The following is a 22,231-nucleotide window of genomic DNA, read 5'->3' on the forward strand; positions in this document are numbered from 1 at the left end:
GAGCAGTGGCAGCTAAGGGAAATGTCAGGGCTGTCCTGCCCCCAGCACCACCCTGGGGGCGCCCACGGCTCCTGCCTGGACAGGTTGCTCCCAGTCTCTTGCCTGTGCCTACAAATAAGCCTTCAAGCTTACCACAAGCAGAGAAGATGCATTCCTTCCTCAGAATGTAATGAGAGGGTAAGGCCTCCCCTTAAAAAAGAGGAGGAGAGGAAAATATAAATTGGCTGAAGACGAGAATGAGCTGATTAAAAAAGGAGAGTTCTGGGGTTTTGACCAAGTGCCGGAATCCTTCACTTTCCCAGAGGTGGACAGAAGATGACATTTTTCAGCAAGAGTGCCTTGGGTTACAACACAGACGTTTTAGCAAAGAACTGTCAGAAAGGCAAAAGATCTTTTGGTAAACTTCAGCCTGGAAATGGCTGAGAGGAAAGGAAGTCCGAGCTCTCCCTGGTTTTAAGGTGATTTGATACAGGTGAGCTCAGCTTCTCCCAAGGACTTTTTAGTCTCCATGGTCATGGCACGCTTCCACCACCTGGTGACCACACACTTAAATTGCAAGGCCTGCTTTTAGAAGCCAGGGAAACATCTGGCTGCATGAGAAAACCACTGAAATGAGCTTATAGCAAACAGCTGCTAATTCTCTTTTAACCAGAAATAGTACTTGATAATTCTAGCCCACCTTATGGTTATCCCTTTCTTCTCTGGATTAGTATACATTTTTTGGTGTGGTTTTTTTTTTTTCCTTTACCAATATCAGTAGACACTGAACCGTTCTTGACTTGACAATGGACGTTGAATAAAAGTCAGCTGACAGCTCAACCGCAGGAAAGACCTAATAACATCTTCTCCTCCTGGGTCCCTGAAGACTTTTAAATTGAAACCCCAAAAGAATCTGGCACCTCAGCTAGCTTCCTCCAAAGATAGAGTTTAGTTTTGCTCCCCTACTGTGATCTGAAAAGCCAAGGTGCCAAGAGCCCTAAAATCTCTGTATTACTAACTAATTCTATTTCCTTTCTGAGTATTCTCTTTGAAAATGTAGACATCCATTGTGAGGGCTATTAAGTCATTAACACTTTAGTGTGAATAACTGTCTTAGCCATGCTCTTAGAGGGTCCTAGGAGGAGGGAATGGGCCCAAAGTGGGGAGGTGAGACCTTCAAATAAGGTCTCTCTGATTATCCTGGGGCCAACAGGGGCAAGGAAGACCCCTGGCCTGGCAAGAACCTGCTTCACTCCAGCCTTCAGGAATGGTGACAAAACCTGAGTGGCCAGCTTACCACAGGAAGCAGTGTGTGGTCTGACAGGCAAGGACACAGGGGAAAATGCTAAGGAAGGCCGAGGGCCATAGGATCCCACAGAGGGAGTTGAATATTCTAGCTGGGGGACACTTTTGTTTCCCTAAAGTGGAGTGTGCAAGGCTTGTGGGCCACTCCTCTTCACTGATAGGATTTGTTTAATCTTCGGTATTTAAAATTGGGGGGTTTCACACGAAAGTCTTGTTTTCCAGCTTTTCCTGAAACACGGATAAGAATGAGGATGAGGGGGAGGAGACTGGCATTTTGCGACAGGAACTTGATGGAACTGCATAGAGGCTGCTCCACCAGGAAGGATGCGCATACTCCATTTTGCCACCGTCTCCATGTGGCCGAATTGCCTCATGTACCTTCCTGGGCTGCGCCTCCTGAAAACCATTTGGGGTGGCAACTCTGCTTTCAAATACTGATACTAATTAAAACAATGATAACAACAATGAAAATATCAGTAATGACCAGTTATTTAATGCTACTACAAGCCAGACATTGTGCTAGTAATATTACCCACAAATCATCTCTAATTCTCACAGAAACAATGGTGTTTATATTCCCATATTAGAGGGAAGGAAACCAAGGGACAAGGAAGAGTTTTATACTCACATGTTCCTTTTCATATATGTATTAGACTACTGCCACTGGCTATTACATATTTTGTATTTATTTGTCTTTATTCTTATTAGAGACTCAGCTAAAAATGGATAGTGCTATATTCCCTTTCAACCCAAGCAACAATCTGACACTGTAGCACCAAAATTGCAACCCAACCGCACTTCCCTTTCCCCTCACCTCTGCTACAATTCAAGATTCTGAACTAGAGCCTTTCAGCCTTCCCGTTCGGCTCAGGAGAAAATGGAATTTCTGTTTAGCTGCCAAAACTTGTTTTCTAAACTACAAATATTCAAGGCTTTCCATTGTTTTGCTGATTCATTAACACTATGCTGTATTTCAAATGATCAAGTGCATTTGTGTCAATGGGGGGGGGAAGGTGTTTCCATGCATGCCCACTTATAAAGAGTGGAAATCCATTTAAGCTGCCGTTTCTCTGACTGTGAGGGGTGATCCCTAAGGAGGCTCAGAGAGAGCCTCAGAGGGCAGCAGATAAGGCTTTCCTTTGAATATGAAAATAATCCTACTCAGTTATTTGGAGCCCCTACCCCTTCTCATAGTAGAGATAGATCTCTATGGGCTCCTCTGTACACCATCCTGATGCTCCAGGTAACCAAAGGCATGCATTTCCTCTATCTATATGCTTTTCTTTCCACGGAAAAAGCAATGTAGGAGAAAATGAGTCTATTTTCTCATTTCATTAAACAAGTTTGGCCAGGGGCACCTGGCTGGCTGTCAGAGAAGCATGGGACACTTGATCTCAGGGTCGTGGGTTCAAGCCCCATGTTGTAGAGATTCCTTAGAAATAAAATCATAAATAAATAAATAATTTGGCCAGAAAGTTAGTTTGATATGTATTGTGAATTTAATTAAAATAGTAACAATCTTTTGATATTCTACAAACTTTATAACTTCCTTTCCTTCCTTCTCTTTTTGTTTCAACCCCAGTGATTTTCTTTTTAGCAGTTTTAATTCCCATCAAAGTTATCTATGATGGTAAAGAGTCAGATACAAGGCTTGTTGTTACAGAAAAATAGCAGATCCCTCTCACTCCATTTCCTGATCTCCTTTTCAAGACTCCGAATAATAGTCTTGTACTTGCTCTGATTTTTTTCAGTTTTAGATCTTATTTATTCACTTCCTACTATGGAATATAAGGACTTAGGTCTTTTCTCTCTGTCTCTCTCTTAGACACACACACACACACACACACACACACACACACACTTTCCAACTCCCGCTTCTTGCAAAATAATTGCATTAATTTTGGTTAGAGAAGTATTCAGTGCTGAATTCATCAAGGTCCAGGAGACAGAAACCATACTGTAAGTTGTAGAGAGAAAGTCTAATATAAGAATTACTAATACAACACAAGGTTATCTTATAGGAGAAAGAACTTTAAAGGAAACCCTAGAGATGAACAAGGGTATTCAAGGAAGGAACATCCCTCCCTGAGGCTGGGATGGCAGAGAAGTGCACTGAGTTGCTCCAGGCCAGAGCTGGTCAACAGACGCTGGACAAGCAGAAGCTACTGTTCCAAGGTGCAAGTGGGCAGAAAACTATGACCAGAACTGACAAGCAGGAGACACCTCTCTGGAGGGCTGGCAGACCAAGGCTGAGAAGCCAACCACTAGTGTGCTAGCATGATTCCCTGGGAATCCACTCACGGGAGAGCTATGGAAATTCAGTGAGAGGCTACCCATGAGAGGCTGCTGAAACTCACTGGAGGCCAATGCCACTGGATAGCCCACTCAACCCACCCACTGCTGGCAACCAAACAGTAGGAGCAAGAAGAAGAACAGAAGACACAAGAACAGGGAAAAGAAGCTCCTCCCTCCTGCACTGTCCCTCCAGTGATCTCCCACTGACAAAGCTTTAACATCATGCCAACTGCAAAGGAGAAATAGCTAAAGGACCCAGAGCCATTTTCACAGATCAGGCAATGAAGTTCGAATTTGGAACCAAAAGGCAATAAATTGCCAAACAGCACAAGTATTTATCTCTTATGATTGTAAAAACCACATTGACAGCTGAGCCATATAGTATACTGTAATCACTCCCTACTTGACTTTCTGGTTTCTCTTGAATTAATACTTGACTTTGTTGCTTTTTGTCTAATTATCACTAATCCCCAAGTTCTCCCCCTTGTAATTTAAATCTCCCCACCCACTGGGAGCAATAGTCTCAATCCTAATTCTGGCAGCCATTGGTGTCAGGACCATGCAGCAGAGACAACTATTATTATTTGAGGAAGTTCATGCATCTTCAGCAGGATTCCCCACAATGGCCTTGGGGCCAGTTCACATTGAATTTTCACATTGTATTTTCTCTATTGTCTCCTTTCTTCTCCCCAAAGGTAATCTCACAAATATTGTCCCCTCTTCTTCATCGACCCACTGCTCTCCTGGCTTCTTGGCATCACATTTATTAATCAAACACAGCCATAAGTATGGCTGATAAACATGAACAGTGGGGCAACACATTGTCTTAGAAACAAGGGGAGGAACGAATATGACGTGATTCAAATCCATATCATCCACCTCTAGCTTCTTAAAAAGGTCCCCAAACCTTTCTGGAATTTCTGCAATAGGCCTTATCTTCGTACTACACTTTCAGCTTCTTTAAGAACTATCATTTTAGATAAGTAAACCATGTCTTATTCAGCTATATTGCTTTTCTCTTTTAACCACTAGTATCATATCTGAAAGATATTTCTCACAACAAATATACACAATTTCAGCTACCTCTCATAAAAAAAACACATATGATTTTTTTTTTTTTTTTTTTAATTTTTATTTATTTATGATAGTAACAGAGGGAGAGAGAGAGGCAGAGACACAGGCAGAGGGAGAAGCAGGCTCCATGCACCGAGAGCCTGACATGGGATTCGATCCGGGGTCTCCAGGATCGCGCCCTGGGCCAAAGGCAGGCGCCAAACCGCAGCGCCACCCAGGGATCCCAACACATATGATTTTAACCAAACTAAAAAACCCTATAGCTAGACTGGCTCTCATCACTACTTAGAATCTTATTTTTATAGTGACATGATTCCTGAGTTTTGAACAACTGTTTTAAAAACAGATCTTTCAAATTCAAGACATTTGTGGATTGGAAATGCTCATTTTCAAGGTTTGATCATGAAATAGTAAAATTGCTTTTACATTATTAATTAAAATGTATCATGTAATAACACCTCCTATATCCAACACATAAATTTATGTGTTAACAAATTTGTACTATGTTTAAAATAATTTGCATCACAAATATTTGTTTTGTTGCCATGCACACTTTTAGTCCTTTGTAACACAGGGCAAAGGCACATAGTAGGGCATATGAAAGACTTTGGATTAGATGCAAATTTCAATCCAGTTGAATATTTAATCATTAAGATCATTTTATGCTTGTACTTGTTATTATTACATATTGTGTTGTTGTTCCCTAATAATTATTAATGTGTAATATGCCAGCATTACATGTAGCCATTAATCACTGAGTCTGGCTCATCTAAACTCAACCTCTAAAACTCACCCTTCTGCAGGTAGAAGCTTTGTCTCAATCCTTCACTCTCAGGCACAGACATTTCATACTCGCCTTATGCAGGACACTGAGTGGCCCAGACAGATGAAACCCAAGTGTTTTAATTTTTTTTAATTTTTTAAAGATTTTATTTATTTATTCATGAGAGACACAGAGAGAGAGGCAGAGACATAGAGAGAGGGAGAGGGAGAGAGTCCCAACGTGGGACTTGATCCTGGGACTCCGGGATCACAACCTGAGCCAAAGGCAGATGCTCAACCACTGAGCCACCCAGGTGCCCCGAAGCCTAAGTGTTTTAAAGTCCAAATATCTAAATAGGTTTCTTCCACAGATAGGTTTTTTTCCATTGGATTCGAAGATCAAATAACTTTGGGATTCCAAGGAATGTGGAAGCCGTAAGTACACACTCAGAGGAGCTGAGCATAAATTACTACACACAGAATGCTGTTCAAGCATGAAATATTAAGGAACCTCATTGTTTCCTTAAAAAAAAAAATTGACTTTAGTTGTTGGTCTTTTACTGAATGGATTTTCCAGAGACGCAAAAAATAGTTTTCTACAACTAGCACAGAAAGGGGAGGAAGAACACAAGTTTTAACAGACCAATATTTGGGATGGCAAATCCAGACTCCAGTCTCTGGTTAAAGGTTTATGTGCTTAGAGACTATTTTGAAGCTGTATTTAAAGGATAAAATGTTAACCAAAGTACTTTAAGTGGGCAGAGTACTTTAAGAGTCAGACCTTACCCCAAATTAGATTCCAGAATGATCAAAATTTGAATGTAAAATAAGGCAAACCTATAAAAGTTTAAGAAGTGAATGTAATATGTTAATGAATCTCTGGTGAGAGAGGTCTTGCTGAGCTAAACATCACTGAAGCCAAAAAGCATCAAGAATATGATGGATAGCTCTGACCACATGAAAATCCAAGATCTTTCTGCTATGGACTGAATGTTTATATCCCCACAAAAGTCATGTGTTGAAGCCCTAATTCTCAGTGTGATTGTATCTGGAGATGGGGCCTTGGTGAGGTAGTTAGGGTCAGATGAGGTCATGAGGGTGGGTCCTCATGATGGAATTAGTTACTGATAGAAAGAAACACCAGAGGGCTTGCTCTCTCCCAGCCATGCTAGGTCACAGCAAGAGAGTGGCTGTCTGCAAGCCAGGAAGAAAGCTGTCACAGGAAACTGACCCTGCTGGCACTCGATTCTTGGACTTCTGACCTCCAAAACTATAAGAAAATAAAATTCTATTTTTTAAAAAGATTTTATTTATTTATTTGACACACAGAGAGAAAGAGAGCACTAGTAAGGGGGAGCAGCAAGCAGAGAGAGAGGGAGAAGCAGATTCTCCACTAAGTGAGGAGCCTGATGCGGGGCTCAGTCTCAGGATTCTGGATCATGACCTGAGCCAAAGGCAGATACTTAACTGGCTGAGCCACCCAGGTGCCCTAGATTTCTATTTTTTAAGGCTTCCAATCTATGTCTTCCATTATGGCAACCTGAGCAGACTAATACACAGCCTAAGGAAAGTTTAAAAACCAGAAATGTAGAAAAAAATATTGCACCATATGTCATAGGAAACATGTTTATACTCTAAAATATGTAATTTTTTTTCAAATCAGCTAGAATAACACAAATATCTTAATAGCAAAATAAGCAAATGACACAGAGACGATTTATGAAAGAACTATAAATTGTGTATAAACAAAAGCTCTATATCATTACTGTGATAGTTAGAACAATGGCCCCCAAGAAGATGTCATGTCCTAATCCCCAGAACCTGTGACTGTTACTTTAAATAGCAAAAGAGATTTTGCAGAAGTGTTTACAAAATGGACTTTGAGTTGGGGAGGTTATTCTGGGTTATTGGGGTGGGCCCAAACTAATTGCCAAGGGTCCTTGTAGGAGGGTCAGAGTCAGGGAAAGAGATGTGAGGATCGAAGGGTGTGGGCATGATTGTTTTGAAGATGGAGGAAGGGGCCATGAGCCAAGGAAGGCAGGTGGCTTCTAGAAGCTGGAGAAAGCAAAGAAATAGATTCTCCACTGGAGCTCCTAGAAAGGAATACAACCCTGCGGCATGTTGATTTTAGCCCAGTGAGACCCGTGTTGAACTTCTGAGTTCCAGACTGGTAAGATAATAAATCTGCATTCTTTTAAGTCAACAAGTTTGTGGTAATCTGTTACAGCAGCAATAAGAAACGAATGCAACTGCTAATCAAAGAAATATAAATTAAAAGAGTGATATTTTTGGATTTAGATCAGTATAGATAGAAAATGTTGGTGTGGGGAATATAGGCACAAATATGCTCTTCGTAGGAATGCATCAGTGTGCCCTTTCAGGGGAGACCTCATTCGGCAGTATGTATCAGATCTTCATAAACATGCGTTCTCTTTGACCGAACAATTTTATCTTTCTTTGACTATATGCTAAAGCACCTCATTTCCAGCTGCATTTAGTGGTGGGTCTCTTTCTTCACATCAAATATAGCAGAGAGAAATGAGCCTGTCATTGTTGAAGCAGGGTTAGGGGCTGCAGTCCTGATGCTTGGCCTCTACCTCCCCTCTGCAGGAGCCCCTCAGGCAATTGCATGGGCTCCACAGGATACGTTTTGAGAACCACTGAGCTGGGGGAATTACAAGCAAACTGAAGCCCACAACACACGAGGATGCTTATCTCAATATTGCTTATAATTGCCAAAAATTAGAAACCACTTGCTTACCCCTCAAAAAAGTGACTAATTTATTAGAGTTTATAAATTAGTATATAATACCATGCACCTATTTAAAATGATGAGACATATCCTTATTGAAATGTAAAGAGTTATGCAATTTACTGAGTAGGAAAATACAAAATATCTTTGCATGCTAAGATTTATCTCATACATATATAAGACACATATAGGAAAGATGTATAAAGGACATAAAAAAATGTTCAACATCACTCATCATTAGGGAAATGCAAATCAAAACCACAATGAGATCACTTTACACCTGTCAGAATGGCTAAAATAAAAAACACAAGAAACAACAAGTCCTGGCGAGGATGTAGAGAAAAAGGAAGCCTCCTACACTGTTGGTGGTAAAGCAAACTGATGCAGCCACTGTGGAAAATAGAATGGAGATTCTGCAAGAAATTAAAAATAGATCTTCCATACCATCTAGGAATTCCACTACTGGGTATTGACCCAAAGAATATAAAAGCACTAATTCGAAAAGATATATGTACCCTTATTTTTCCTGCAGCATTATTTATAATAGCCAAATAATGGAAGCAACCCAAATGTCCATCGACTGATGAATGGATAAAGAAGATGGTGTGGGGGATCCCTGGGTGGCTCAGCAGTTTGGCGCCTGCCTTTGGCCCAGAGTGTGATCCTGGAGTCCCGGGATCGAGTCCCGCGTCGGGCTCCTGGCATGGAGCCTGCTTCTCCCTCTTCCTGTGTCTCTGCCTCTCTCTCTCTCTCTCTATGTCTATCATAAATAAATAAATAAATAAATAAATAAATAAATAAATAAATAAATAAATATTTAAAAAAAAAAATAAAGCTGGCTTCTAAAAAGCCTTGGCATCCTTTCTCTTTAAAAAAGAAGAAGAAGAAGAAGAAGAAGAAGAAGAAGAAGAAGAAGAAGAAGAAGAAGAAGAAGAAGAAGAAGAAGAAGAAGAAGAAGAGGAGGAGGGGATCCCTAGGTGGCTCAGTGGTTGAGCGCCTGCCTTTGGCCCAGGGCGTGATCCTGGAGTCCCAGGATCAAGTCCCACGTTGGGCTCCCTGCATGGAGCCCGCTTCTCCCCCTGCCTATGTCTCTGCCTCTCTCTATGTGTCTCTCATGAATAAATAAATAAAATCTTTAAAAAAAAAAAAGATGGTGTGTGTGTGTGGGTGTGTGTTAATGGAATATTACCCACCCCTTAAAAAAAAGAATGAAATCTTGCCATTTGCAACAACGTGGATGGATCTACATAATGTTATGCTAAGTGAAATAAATCAGTCAGAGAAAGATAAATACCATACGATTTCACTTCTTTGGAATATAAGAAACAAATGAACAAAGAAAGAGACAAAACAAATAGCCTCTTGATTATAGAGATATTGTGATGAATTGTAATATTATTGAATCACTATATTGTACACCTTAAACTAGTATAACACTATACATTAATTATACTAGAATTTTAAAAATTTTTAAATAAAATTTTAAAAAGTAGAAATGATAGTAAAAACCAAGTGAGGATAAAAAAGAAAGAAAAGAAAAGATGTATAGAGGGATATAGATCAAAACATTAGCAATGGCTATCTCTGTGTGGTGCAATTAAGATGAGTTACTTTCTTCTTTATAACTTTATGTATTTTAAAAAATGAATACATATTTTATAATCAGAAAAAATCAGGTTATACATTGAATAACAATGAGCAAGAAACGAATGAATGGCCAGCATGTGTGTGAGAGAGAGAAAGAAGAGGGGAAAAGGAGAAAGTGTGGGGAGGTGCAGTGGTGAGATACAAACAGATATTTTATGTGACAAGGTTTGAACAAAGCCCCTAATGCTGGGCCTTCCATTTGCCCCACTAACTCCACTTTCTCCCTTTTCCTTTCTTTTCTGTGCCTGGGGAGGCAGACCCACGTGGGCACCACTGATGACTTCCTGGGCCTATTGGCCACTGCCTGGGTTTTCCAAATGGGGGTGCACTGGCAAAGATCAGAGAGTGGAAGCATGAGATCAGGATATATTCCCCAAGTTCCTTCCCTGAACCAATGCCAAGGATATGCTGCAGGCTGTAGACTGTGTCCTTCTAGCAAATTCCACAGCTCCTGTTTGGAGGCCCTGTCCAGGCAGCCATCATCCCCTCTGTATACCCCCCTCATTCCCCATCAAGTGTAGTGCTATAAAGTTTCTCGCTTTGGTCAACCCCCGGGTTCTGTGTGATCGCTTACTTGTTTCTGGGAATTCTCCCCATAACTTTGTAAATTGCTCATTTTGAGTGTACCATCTGTTTCCAGCAGGGATCTTGACTAATACACAAGTGTGTGTGTGTGTGTGCGTGCGTGTGCATGCGTGCATGCGTGTGTGTGTGTTTAAGCTACTATCAAGAGAAATAGTTTTCTTCCAAATATCCTATAGTTATATCTAAACGTTCTATTTTGTTCTATAAATACACAGCCAGTATGTAACATACATCTCAGTCCACAATTACAGGTACCAAATACTTTTGTCATTTTCTATAGCTCGATTTAATATCTATTTTGCATCTCCATCCCACTGGGGTGGCAAAACATAGGGTCGCCCAGTGTGGGATTTACTCCTCCACCTCTTTCCCCAGTCTGGTATCTGAGTAATGGAGAGTCTCCTGCTATCGAGGTGCTGCTGGTCGGTGGGATGTCATCTGGCCACGTGGGCAGCTGCCAGGCCACCCCGTGCCCCGCTTTGTTCTCAGTCAGCAATTCAAGAGGTTTGGTGAGCCTTCTACTTCTATGCTATCCACACATTTCTATGCGGTTTTTGTGTTACTCTGGGGCATGGGAAAGTCTGGGAGGCTGCGTAAGCCCCACCTGTCAGGTCAGGCGTGCAGCCACTTTTTCTCTAGTCTTGCCACTTCCTCGGGGCGCTGCCAGGGAAGCATAACACCAGTCCCACTGCTGCTTTCACTCTGGCTTTCCACAGCATATCTCAGAGTCTCCCCGGGTCTCAGCCTGTGGTCTCTTGGGGACCCACCAATGCCCATCCTTAAATTGTTTCTCTTGCAGGGTTATTTCCCCTCCAGCCAAGGAAACTTATTTTCTAGTCTGTATTGTGGGGAAGCTTCCTCATTGCCTATTCTCCTAAATACTCGGCTTAATAGATGCTCAAGCTATGTAGGTTCATCTGTAAGGCTAATTTGGTAGTAATTATGAAGTTGGTACAAAACATAATCACTTCAGAAAAGTTCAGCATTAAAAAAAAGAAAAGTTCAGCATTGTGACGGGTGTGTAGAGGATGTTAGATTCATTCTATCCTAATTTTCTCTTTCACACACTGTACACAATCATGTGCATTTAAAACTTTGGGGAGGGACGCCTGGGTGGCTCAGTGGTTGACCATCTGCCTTTCGCCTAAGGCATGATCCCGGGGTCCCAGGATCGAGTCCCATATCGAAGTTACTGCTTCTCCCTCTGCCTGTGTCTCTGACTCTCTGTGTGTCTCTCAGGAATAAAATCTTAAAAAAAATAAATAATAAAACTTTGGGGAGAACAGGCTTCAGGCAGGCATATGGCACTTTTTAATGAAAGACAATACTGTACTCTTACAAGGGAAAATCCTGTACATTCCTTTTCTTTCAAAGTAGTTTAATGCAAGTTTTCCAATTTGGGTATGTACAAAAGTTTCACAAATTAGAACTTCTTAAAAGTCACTTATTTGGAGAGAAACTGCTAGGCCTGCAGATATAATTTTCTGCCACTAGATGTCTCTGAGTCTTAAAGTAGCACAGCAATGAGGTTTGTGTCTATTTATATACACACAGCACCTACCTCCCAGTTACAGTTTCATAATCCTCTTATGTAATGCTGGGTCCTCAGCTACAGTTAATCATCAGTTGGGAAATGGGTGGGGGAAGGGTGTCCCAAGGGCTGTATGCCCCCACGACAGGGCCAGAAATGCTGAGAGAAGGGTCTGTTCTTGTGTGACCACACAGAACCTCCCGGTTCTGAAATTTGCCCATGCCCTGGGCAGGGAAGGCATGGGCAGGGAAAACAGAGCTGCCTGTGACATGTGACCAGCTGGATGCAAAGACCAAATCATCCTTTCTTACAGATTGGAACCAGCAGAGGAGCTAGTGGGCTGAGTAACAGCTCAGCCCTGCATCTGTCCCCTGGCTGCAGGCGCCACTTAAAACCCTCCCACCCGCCACACCTGCCCCCCATCTGCTGGGGGACCAGGGAACCCCACAGCCAGCAAATGCCACAGAATTCTCTCCAGACTCCTATACATATTGTCAAGGCATCTCACCAATCTGTTTTCTATGGTACTTTCCTTTTTTTTTTTTTTTTTTTTTTTAAGATTTTGCCTATTTATTCATGAGAGACACAGAGAGAGGGGCAGAGACATAGGCAGAGGGAGAAGCAGGCTCCCTGCAGGGAGCTCGATGTGGGACTCGATCCTGGGACCCCAGGATCACGACCTGAGCCAAAGGCAGGTGCTCAACTGCTGAGCCACCGAAGCATCCTCTCTATGGTGCTTTCCTGCACGTGTCTGTCTGCCAGCCTGGACAGACACTCCCGGAGGGTACAGACTGCTCCTGTTCATCTTTGCAGCCCCTACAGCACCACGTCCAGTGCTTTCTATGAAGGTATATAGTGGATGTCTGTTGCAGCCAATGCATGATCATGGATGATGTGAGAAGGCTGATGAAATTATTCACCACGGATGAGATTTTGAACCTTAAAAAAAATAGCTCAAGTCCTCCAATAACAGAAATCACCTTAAATGAATGCCCACCCCAATGGTTATTTGGAAGCTGATTTATGCAGCTCCTTAAAGCCTATCATTTCAGTGCAAGAGTTAAACGTGTGTACTGTATAGTAAGAATCCCTGGGGTGAACCTGAGCCCCAATATCTATTAGTTCTGTGACCTTGTGGCAGGAGACAGGTAATCTCTGGCTCAGTTATGAACAATCACAGTATTCATTCCATAGATTTGTGAAGATTCAGTAAGTTAATTTTCATCACCTGCTTCACATAGCTCCTGGCACACCGTCATGGCTCAATAATGGTTAAAAGCTGGGGACCAAAGTGACAATGCCTCCAGTTCAAACCCTTCTCTGTTTAATTTAGACAGGTTACATAAACTCTCCAGGCCTCAGTTCTCTAGTCTGTAAAGTGGGGATAATGCTACTTAGTTCATAGGGGGAATAAGTGACGTAAGCTACCAACCCACGTTAGCTAATATCAGCATCACACTTCAGTCCTTACAACATTAAGCAAACAGCTCGAGGACAGAGTGGTCAAGAGATCAGGCGTCGGTCATGACAACACATTCACAATATTGGCAACTCCTCATTTTTCTTTAACTCCTTACTTTTGTATGATTTTGTAAAGCAGTTTATATTTATTATTTTACTTGGATCCTAAAGCCCTTCTGGCTCATTTTAATCCAGAGGATGCTGATAATTAGTAAAACAAATGGTTTCAGGCTTCCTTGTTCCATCAGAGGACAAGGAAAGCCAAGAATGAAGGTAGTTGGGCAAAGGAGAGAAAGGAAGGAAGGAAGGAAGGAAGGAAGGAAGGAAGGAAGGAAGGAAGGAAGGAAGGAAGGAAGGAAGGAGAGGTGACGAGTCGTAAGCTCTATCCTTCAGCGGTGGCTCCTACCCTGTTCCAGTTGGTGGAATTGTTCATGGCTCTTTTGAAAACACAGTGGGAGCTGTGAATACTCACCCAGAAAACTATACATGAACACAACATTTTCACAGCATTTGCACAGGGTCAGACTGCGATCTGGTGCAAGCGATCATTTGCGTCCCTTTCCAATTAATTTCTTAACAAATGCTTATTTAATATTTACTACTAGTGGCAGAGAGAAGCTAATTTTGTATTCATAAAACTCATGCTTCTCTTTGTGCTTGAGATTAGAATTTATCACATACGCACAGTTTTCTGAACCTCTGAACTTCTTTTTTTTTTTTTGTAAGATTTATTTATTTATTCATGAGAGATACAGACTGACAGAGAGGCAGAAACACAGGCAGAGAGAGTAGCAGGCTCGTCCCAGGAGCCCGATGCGGGATTCGATCCCAGATCCTGGGATCACGACCTGGGCCGAAGACAGGCACCCAACTGCTGAGCCACCCAGGTGTCCCACCTCTGAACTTCTTTAAATGTTAAATAAGTGACGAATTTCTGGCAGTCAGCACAGCTCCATGAAATACGCCATTGGCTGTGAACATTAGGCAGCTGTCCCCTGGCTGGGCACCATGCAAAAATACTCAACAAAAAGGATTCCAATGAGGGATGTTCTCTTTGTTTGCTTGAGGCTGAGAGCAAGGGCAGCTCAAGTGTTTCCGCTCAGGCACCCTAGTTAGCAGGTACCATCTTTCTGATTTATCCTCATGCTGTCTGGGGGCACTTTACAGACGAACACCTCAGCACCGGCTCACCTACCCATCCTTTAATACAGAGTACGGTTCAGGGCCCAGGTGAAGACCCATGGGCTGAACAGTCAGGTTTAAACACCAAGGAGCTCAAGGAGCTCAAGGAGCTCTTCCTATATGCAAATGCCTCACTCCTCACCTGATGTTCAAGGTGATGGCATTAGGGGTGTGAGGGGGAAACAATAGGAAAATTGTGACTCTACCTGCAAGCCAAGGAGAGGGGATTCATTATGCCTCCATTGGAGGCTTTGAGAAGGCGACTCAGGTCTCAGCTGACTCAGGACAGCTGAGAAGCCGGCTGTTCCCGGGCTTCCACACTTTGCCTGCAGTGCTGACATCCCTGAACGCAGGTCTGAGCCACCCCCTCTGCCAGTCTGGGCAGTGTCTCTGGTTTAGATACTAGGTCGGGGCACAGGCTGTTTAGGGCCCAGGGAGAGCATGCTGGGGGAGCTGAGGGGCATACTTTTAAGTCACGTCTTGGGAGACGAGCACAGGAAGCAACTGGTAGACCTCGGGCCAGGCTGGAGAGGACAGTGGCGGGGAGGCAGGTTAGCTGAGAGAGCTGGGGTTGGGGTTGGGGGTGAGTTTTCTCATCAGCTTTCACAGCCAGGAATCCACAGGTCTAACATGACCAAGATTTGGTTCATCCCCAGCGCACAGGGTGCTGCTAGTCAGCAAGTTCACGCTGCAGTGAACGCTTTGTGTAGGCCATCAGATCAGCGTCAGAGGGCCGGGGCCTCCCGGCTGTCTGGCTTCGGGCGTCCAGGTGGTTTTGCTGATGCTGACCAACTCGGCGATGGGGCGGCCAGAAAAGAAGGGCCTCCAGGCTGCTCCCTGGCCGGGTGGGCAGCAGGATTTGTCTGTACTGGGACAGTGACACACCTCAGTGGAGAAGGCAATGCTCAGTAAAGCAGAGGCCCTCCCCGCAGGTACCTGCTTCGTCTGGGAACTTGCAAGAGATGCACATGCTCAGGCCCACGCAGGCGCACTGAAGCAGAAGCTCTGGGGTTGCGGCGTGGTGTACTAGTCCTCCCAGGGGATTCTGATGCACTCCAGTTTGGGAATCACTGAGATGGGCCCCACAGTCATGTCCTACCTAGCCTGCCTCCTCCATGTGCCTTGGGGGCTCCTGTGGGCAGGCAAGGATCTAGTTGTGCAATTGCAAGATTCCCCCCAAATCACACAGCTACCCAGCTTTCACTGTTGGGGATCAGCACAGGCCAAAAGGTTATCTCTTCACCCTGCCCTGCCCACAGCAGCCACGGGTGGTGGGACTCAGGAGTGTAAGTGGGAAGGCTGTGTGCCTGAGGCGTACGCTGGTCTCAGCTCCAGGAGCTGAGGAGACTGGGCGACCCTGCACTCGTCCAGGTCCTCAAGGAAGATGTGGCCAAGGGGCTTCTGGGCAGGAAGGTGGGGTTACAAATGCAGGCAGGAAAACCTGCTTCCCTCACCCCTTCCGGTGGCCCACTTAATCCGAGATAAAGGAACAGGGAAGGTGGCCTGACATTTCTGTGACTTCCTGGTGGCTGAGGCAGGATTAATGTTCCCTGCTAAAGACCCCAGGCTTTGACTAGCCATGGGGCACCCTGTGCTTTCGCCTAGAGCCAGGGGAGCAGTACAGGGGCAGAGCAGACTTTATCAGCTCCAAGACGCAGAAGCAGTCTGTCGGACTACACCCAGCAGAGGTGACTCAGCCCCCAGGAGTCCAAGAGCCTAGAGAGACAGAGGAGCACAGAGGTCGCACCTGCACCTCCTCCGGAGGGCCCACATCACTCAGAGGGCAGGACCTGCAGTCATGATGCTCCAGCAGAGGAACCAAATGAGCACAGAATGCAGAGTGTCTGAGCAGTTGGTCTTCATCCTGACCCTCTATTTACCGGAACAGATTCCTTAGCAGCATTTCCATCGGGAGAGTTCAAAATAAAAACAACCAGGAAAACAATTCCCAAAACAAAGTTCTACAGCTTACCAGTTTTCACTTTTAAGTGTCCATTTGGCTAGAGGGCAATACTGTCTTTGCAGAGTGGGATGGTGGAGCATCCAAACCCTGGAGTCAGGCTATCCGCGTTTGAAGCCCAGCTCTGCCATCCACCAGCGGCGAGACCTTAGTTCACTAACCTCTCTGGTCTGTTTCTCGCTCTGTAAAACAGGGTTGTTAATAATAGCCGCCCCCCAGGGGCATCATAAAAATGAAATGAGTAAATATTCATAAGATGCTTAGAAAAGTAGTGGGATCCCTGGGAGGCCCAGCAGTTTAGCGCCTGCCTTCGGCGGCCCAGGGCGTGATCCTGGGGTCCCAGGATGGAGTCCCGAGTCGGGATCCCCGCAGGGAGCCTGCTTCTCCCTCTGCCTCTCCTCTGCTTCTCCTCTGCCTCGGTCTCCCTGTGTTTCTCATGAATGAATAAATAAAATCTTTAAAAAAAGATGCTTAGAAAAGTAGCTGGCACATAGCGATGTGTGCGTGTTAGAGGACTGTTAAGCGCAGTATGTGAGTTTTAAGTAAGGTTTCAAGGGAGTCATGGTGGCCTTCCGACGCGTCCGCAAGGCTAGGCTGAACTACATTTCCCAGGACTTCCTTGGCTGCGGGCTCTGCTTAGAGCGGCCACGAGGGAGAGTCTGCAGCAAGGACCGGCGGGGGCGGGGGCTCGGCTCGGCTCGGCTCGGCTCGGCTCGGCTCGGCTCGGCTCGGCTCGGCTCGGCTCGGCTCGGCTCGGGAGTCCCGCCGGCTCCTCCGCGGGCTGAGCACGGCCGCAGGGCTGCAGCGCCCCGCCCCGCCCGGCCTCCCCCCGCCCCGCCCCGCCCCGCCTCTCCTCGCCCCGCTTCGTCTCCCCCCGCCCCGCCGCCGCCGCCCCGGTCCGTGACCTCCCGACGCCTGCCTCGGGACTTCAGGCTGGTCGGGAAGTTCCCAAATCAGAGCGCTCGGAAAACAGGGCAGAAAGGGATCACGTGAGGAGAAATAATGTCCTCGGGCTGAAGGGCATAAATCGTCACAGCAGAATGTTCGTGATGCGCCAAGGACCGCTTCTGCCGGGCCAGTGCCGGGGGGGGAGGGGCGGTGGGGCAGCCCCGAGAAGGGCGGCCCGCCCGGCGGCGACAGCCAGGCCTGTTCGCGAACAGGGGACGAGCGCGCCACACCACGTGCTCCGTCCTCGCCCGGAAGAACCCGGGATTCCGCGGCCGCACGCGGGCCGAGCGCAGGCCCCGCCCCCGCCCCCGCCCCCCGGTCCCCGCCCCCCCGGGTCGCCGGGCCCGCGCCGCCAGACCAGCAGCCGCACCGGCCGCGGCGCGGGCAGCCACGCTCTGGGGGACGTGGCGGGAACGCGGACCCCGAGGCAGCGCGGCCGGCGGACCCGCCCCGCGGGGACCGTGTGACACGGTGAACGCCCACGCGAGGGGGAGACACGGCGGGAGGCCGCTGACCTTCCGACCTCCGGGCCGCAGCAGCCCCGGGGGCGACCCCGGGTAACCCGAGGGGGGCAGGGGCGAGGGGCGCCCGGCACGGTCGCGGGGAGCGCAGGGGGAGGCGCCGGGCGGCGGTGGCAGCGTCGGCTGCACCAAAGGTTTGAAGCTTTGACTCCGCGATTCCACCGCCGGAATCCACTCCGCAGAAGCGCTCGCAGCCTCGTCGTCCGCCAGGCGGGGGCCCGGGGCCGCAGCGGCTCCGACCCCCCACCCCCGGCGCTGCGGGAGGCCCACCCCACCCCACTCCACCCCCACCCCCACCTCCACCCCATCCCCACCCCACCTCCACCCCACCTCCACCCCATCCCCACCCCCACCTCCACCCCACCCCCACCCCCACCTCCACCCCATCCCCACCCCACCTCCACCCCACCTCCACCCCATCCCCACCCCCACCTCCACCCCCACCCCACTCCACCCCATCCCCACCCCACCGCCACCCCCACCCCCACCCCCGCCGCCGGCCGAGCCTCCGCGGACGCGGCCTTCCCTCCAGACGCCCGCCCCGGAATCGGGAGCTGCTTGCCTTCTCTTCCCAGGCTAGTCTACTTTTACATACAGTGTTCCTTTCAGAACAGGGCTCGGGCCCCCCGTCGAGCCCTTTTACTCCAGAGTGGACACCATCGGTTGCCTTAGCTCCCCCGGGACCGCGGCCAGACGCGGCCGCTCGGCTCCCCCGCGGCACTGCCCTCCGTCCCGGGAGAGCCGTCAGAGGGGTCAGCAGCCTCGGCTTTGGAGGACAAACATCCTCTGTGTACCAGCCTTAGTCATCTGAACTCGCCCACACTTGTCACTCTGTCACCCAAGTCAAAATAAAGCACTTCTAGTTCAAGTCGCCTCTTCCGGAGGGAGATGTCTATTTGATCCCCCAATGAGACCTGTGATTCAGCTGAGAGCCGACTCTGCTCTGTGAATGTTTCGTGTCACTCGGTGTTAGGCAGCCTGCCTCTCTCTCCTCCTTGGGATCCAGTGCCAAGTGTTGAAGATGTGGTCGCGTGCAGTTTTAATGTAGAGGGACAGGGTGGCAGCGTCACCTCCTCTTCCTGGCTCCCCTGGCCCAGGAGAAAGGGCAGGGCTAGCGCTGGCTTCCTAGGCCCGGAAACACGCTCTCGGTCCCAGGCTACGGCCTCCCGCCCCCCAGGCCTCTGGTCCAAGCTGCCTTGGGGTATTGCCCACCCATGAAGCTGCTTTCCTAAGTTTACTCATAGGAAGGGGAACCGGTGGGGGGAAAGGGCTCTTCATGGAACGCAGATCAAACGGAAGGGCCTGCAGAGCCTAGGTCTGCACACACCTTTCTATGGCTGATGGGGAGAATGTGGACACCTGCAATTCCTCTTCTCTGGTTATCTGTTGTTCACTGCAAGCTGCCCCTTCCTCTGACAAAGCATGTTCCTTAAGGGCACCTGGGTAGCTCAGGGCGTGATCCTGGGGTCCCGGGATCGAGTCCCACATCGGACTCCCTACATGGAGCCTGCTTCTCCCTCTGCCTGTGTCTCTGCTCCTCTCTCTGCATCTCTCATGAATAAATAAATTCATCTTTAAAAAAGATTTTAAAAATTAAAATCTTTAAAAGAATCAACATATTCCTTAATCAATGCCATGTGAACTGTGGCATTGACCCCAATCCCTGGTGCAGGACAAGTAGGATCAGGAAAGACACAGCCTGCTTGGCACTGCATGATGCCTGCAGTCACGAGAGCGGGCCTGCTAGCAGGGCAGGGCTTCCCGGGGTCGCACAGGGACTTGACAGCACCCAGCAACATGCAGGTGCACCGGGCCACGCAGCAGACAGTCCTACAGGTCTCTCCTCCTATGCCTGCTCCCCTCTGAAGGTCAGAAAGCAGATCTTATGACCCCTGATTTATACAGGGGCAGCCTGAGGTACAGAGGTTAAGTGCCTTATCCCGGGTCCTGGTCATTAAGCGATGAGACTGGGATTGAAATCCAAAGTTATCTGACTGTAAAGTCTTACTGCTTTATTCCATGTGCTCGCTGCCTTACTGAACAAATGTGGCCGGGCAACTACCAAGGATCCTTGACACCTTTTAAGGACTTCAAGGCTATGAGGAAGGAAAAAAGAGCCAAAAGGCGTTTCTTCTCAGAAAGCTGGGGGGAATATGCATGCCCTCTGGAGCTAGAAAATGAATGTGTGAGTGGGTATATGAATGTGCTCGCCGTATTACAAACAGAGCCACCCACCACTGCTTCCTCGTGAGTTTTCTCTTCCTTCCTACCCTGTGGCCCACCTCCGCCATCCCCATGGGGTGCCTGCTCCCTTTCTTGGGCAGCATGTTGAGGGAGCCCCGAAGTGCGCACCCTGAGTCCCAAGACAAGTCAGACCCTCAGGAGCTCCGGGTGCCTCTTCTCTAGGGGAATGAGAGGCACACGTCCAGAGGTGTTGTGAGGCCCAGAGGTCAGGCGCCTGCAAACAGCCTGGTGAGCATGCGGCGTGGCCTCCGGAGGATGACTTTGGGACGATTATGGTTTGTGGTTCTCCATCTCTCCACAGAGACCCGGCAGAGACCTGGCTCTGCCACAGGGACACTGGACGGACAGGCCTGGCCCCTGCCTCTCAGGTGTGAAAGCGCCCCACGGTGTGCGTCCCTTCTCTCCTGGTCACCCCTCCCATGCTGACGCTGCTAAATCACCCCCAGCAACGAGAATGTCACAGACAACTCCGAACTGCAAAAAGGGAAGTTTATTCTACTGAACATAACTTGGTTCATATCCTCATTTCTGGTCTGAGAGACCAATTCACCCCCACCTTAATGACGTTTTCCTCCCCACCAGCTAGTAGACATTGACCTCCATCCTCGGAGACAGGGAAGCTGCTCTTCAGCACCGCCCCCTTCCCCACATTTTCCTTACTCTGTGGTTTGTGCCAGGGCTTGGCATATTTTGTCTACAAAGGGCCAGATATGAAATACTGCTTTTGTGGAACATTCTGTCACTGTGGCAACTGCTTGACTCTGCTGCTGAAGGAGAGCAGTGCGTACGATGTGTAAATGAGTAGGAGCAGCTATGCTCCAATAAATTTATGTAGGTGGCAGGCTCTAGTTTGCCAACCCTTGGTTTATGGTATAAACCCTTTGACCTCAGTCTTGGAGACTTCAGCTTCTCCTACTTAGAACCAGGGTTTGGAATCCACAGGACCCTTGTCTCCCTCAAGCCCTGGTCCTCGCATCTTTAAGCCCAGGCTTTAAGGTTACTGCTTCTCTACTGGGATTTAAGAATGCCTCCTTAAAAATCAGAGGACAAGAATTTGGCGCCCGGTCCTGCCAGGATGTGCCCCATCTGCCCTGAATTCTGCTACCCTAGTGGGGCAGAGGGTCCCTGGCGTAAGGATGCATGCCGGGAGAGAACAATTCCTGGTCTCTCAGCTCTTAGCCCACTATTGCCCTGGTTCTCAAAGTGTGGTCCACAGACCAGCAGCAACAGCATCCCCTGGGGACTTGTTAGAAATGCAATCATTTCCTTCCCAACGCACACCTACTGATCAGAAGCTGCGTGGGGCTGGTGGTGAGCGATTCTCCACTCCCTCCAGGTAATCACGATGCACCGCGAGGTTTGTGAGCCCCGCACCACAGCTCTGCATCCTACACCTTGTTTTTTTCTTGCCTTTATAAATTTGTTCATGCTATTTCCTCCTCCCAGATGCTTCTCATGTGTCTCTGCCACCCTCCTTCGAACCATTGTACCTCTAAAATTCATCTAAATATTGTGTAGTGACTGTGATACGTCACAAAGTGTCTCCCTTGTTATTTACTTCTTTTCCTTTATACTTTATGCATGTTAATGCTTTGCCTTTGTAATGGACCAAGAAGCATCTTGCAAATAAAAATCGTATCTTAAACATCTTTGCAGCTCTCGCACTACCTAGGAAACTTCCTATCTCTGGTCAGTTTCCTAGAAAGTATTTTGAAAAAGGATTTCAGAGCTTCTGATTTATTTATTTTATTTATTTATTTATTTATTTTTGAGGCAGTGCCCTAAGGGAAAACATTGGGGAAGACAGGACACAGAGAAGGAAAAAGTACTAAGCAAGGATATGGTTCAGGTCAGTGCTAGCCATGATTTTGAGGAGCATAAACCATAGCCCATCGAAGTCAAGGGGTTGGTAACTATATGCTTGACAGTCAGCCATGGATCATGGGCCACCCTGAGTGTGCCACTTCCTGGGTGATGAGGTGCCT

At 47.3% G+C, this 22,231-nt stretch overlaps 1 long non-coding RNA gene across 1 annotated transcript in view; it reads left to right on the top strand.

The window, feature by feature from the left end:
* LOC112662414 (uncharacterized) overlaps window positions 1-21,895 on the top strand; it is a 106,604-nt gene extending 84,709 nt beyond the window's left edge. The window contains exon 7 of the long non-coding RNA XR_007401840.1: window positions 20,548-21,895. This is a non-coding gene — a long non-coding RNA (uncharacterized LOC112662414). The remainder of the gene's footprint in view (window positions 1-20,547) is intronic.
* The last annotated feature ends 336 nt before the right edge of the window (window positions 21,896-22,231 follow it).

The sequence above is a fragment of the Canis lupus genome, chromosome 13, assembly GCF_003254725.2.
Source record: "Canis lupus dingo isolate Sandy chromosome 13, ASM325472v2, whole genome shotgun sequence".
Lineage (NCBI taxonomy): Eukaryota > Metazoa > Chordata > Mammalia > Carnivora > Canidae > Canis > Canis lupus.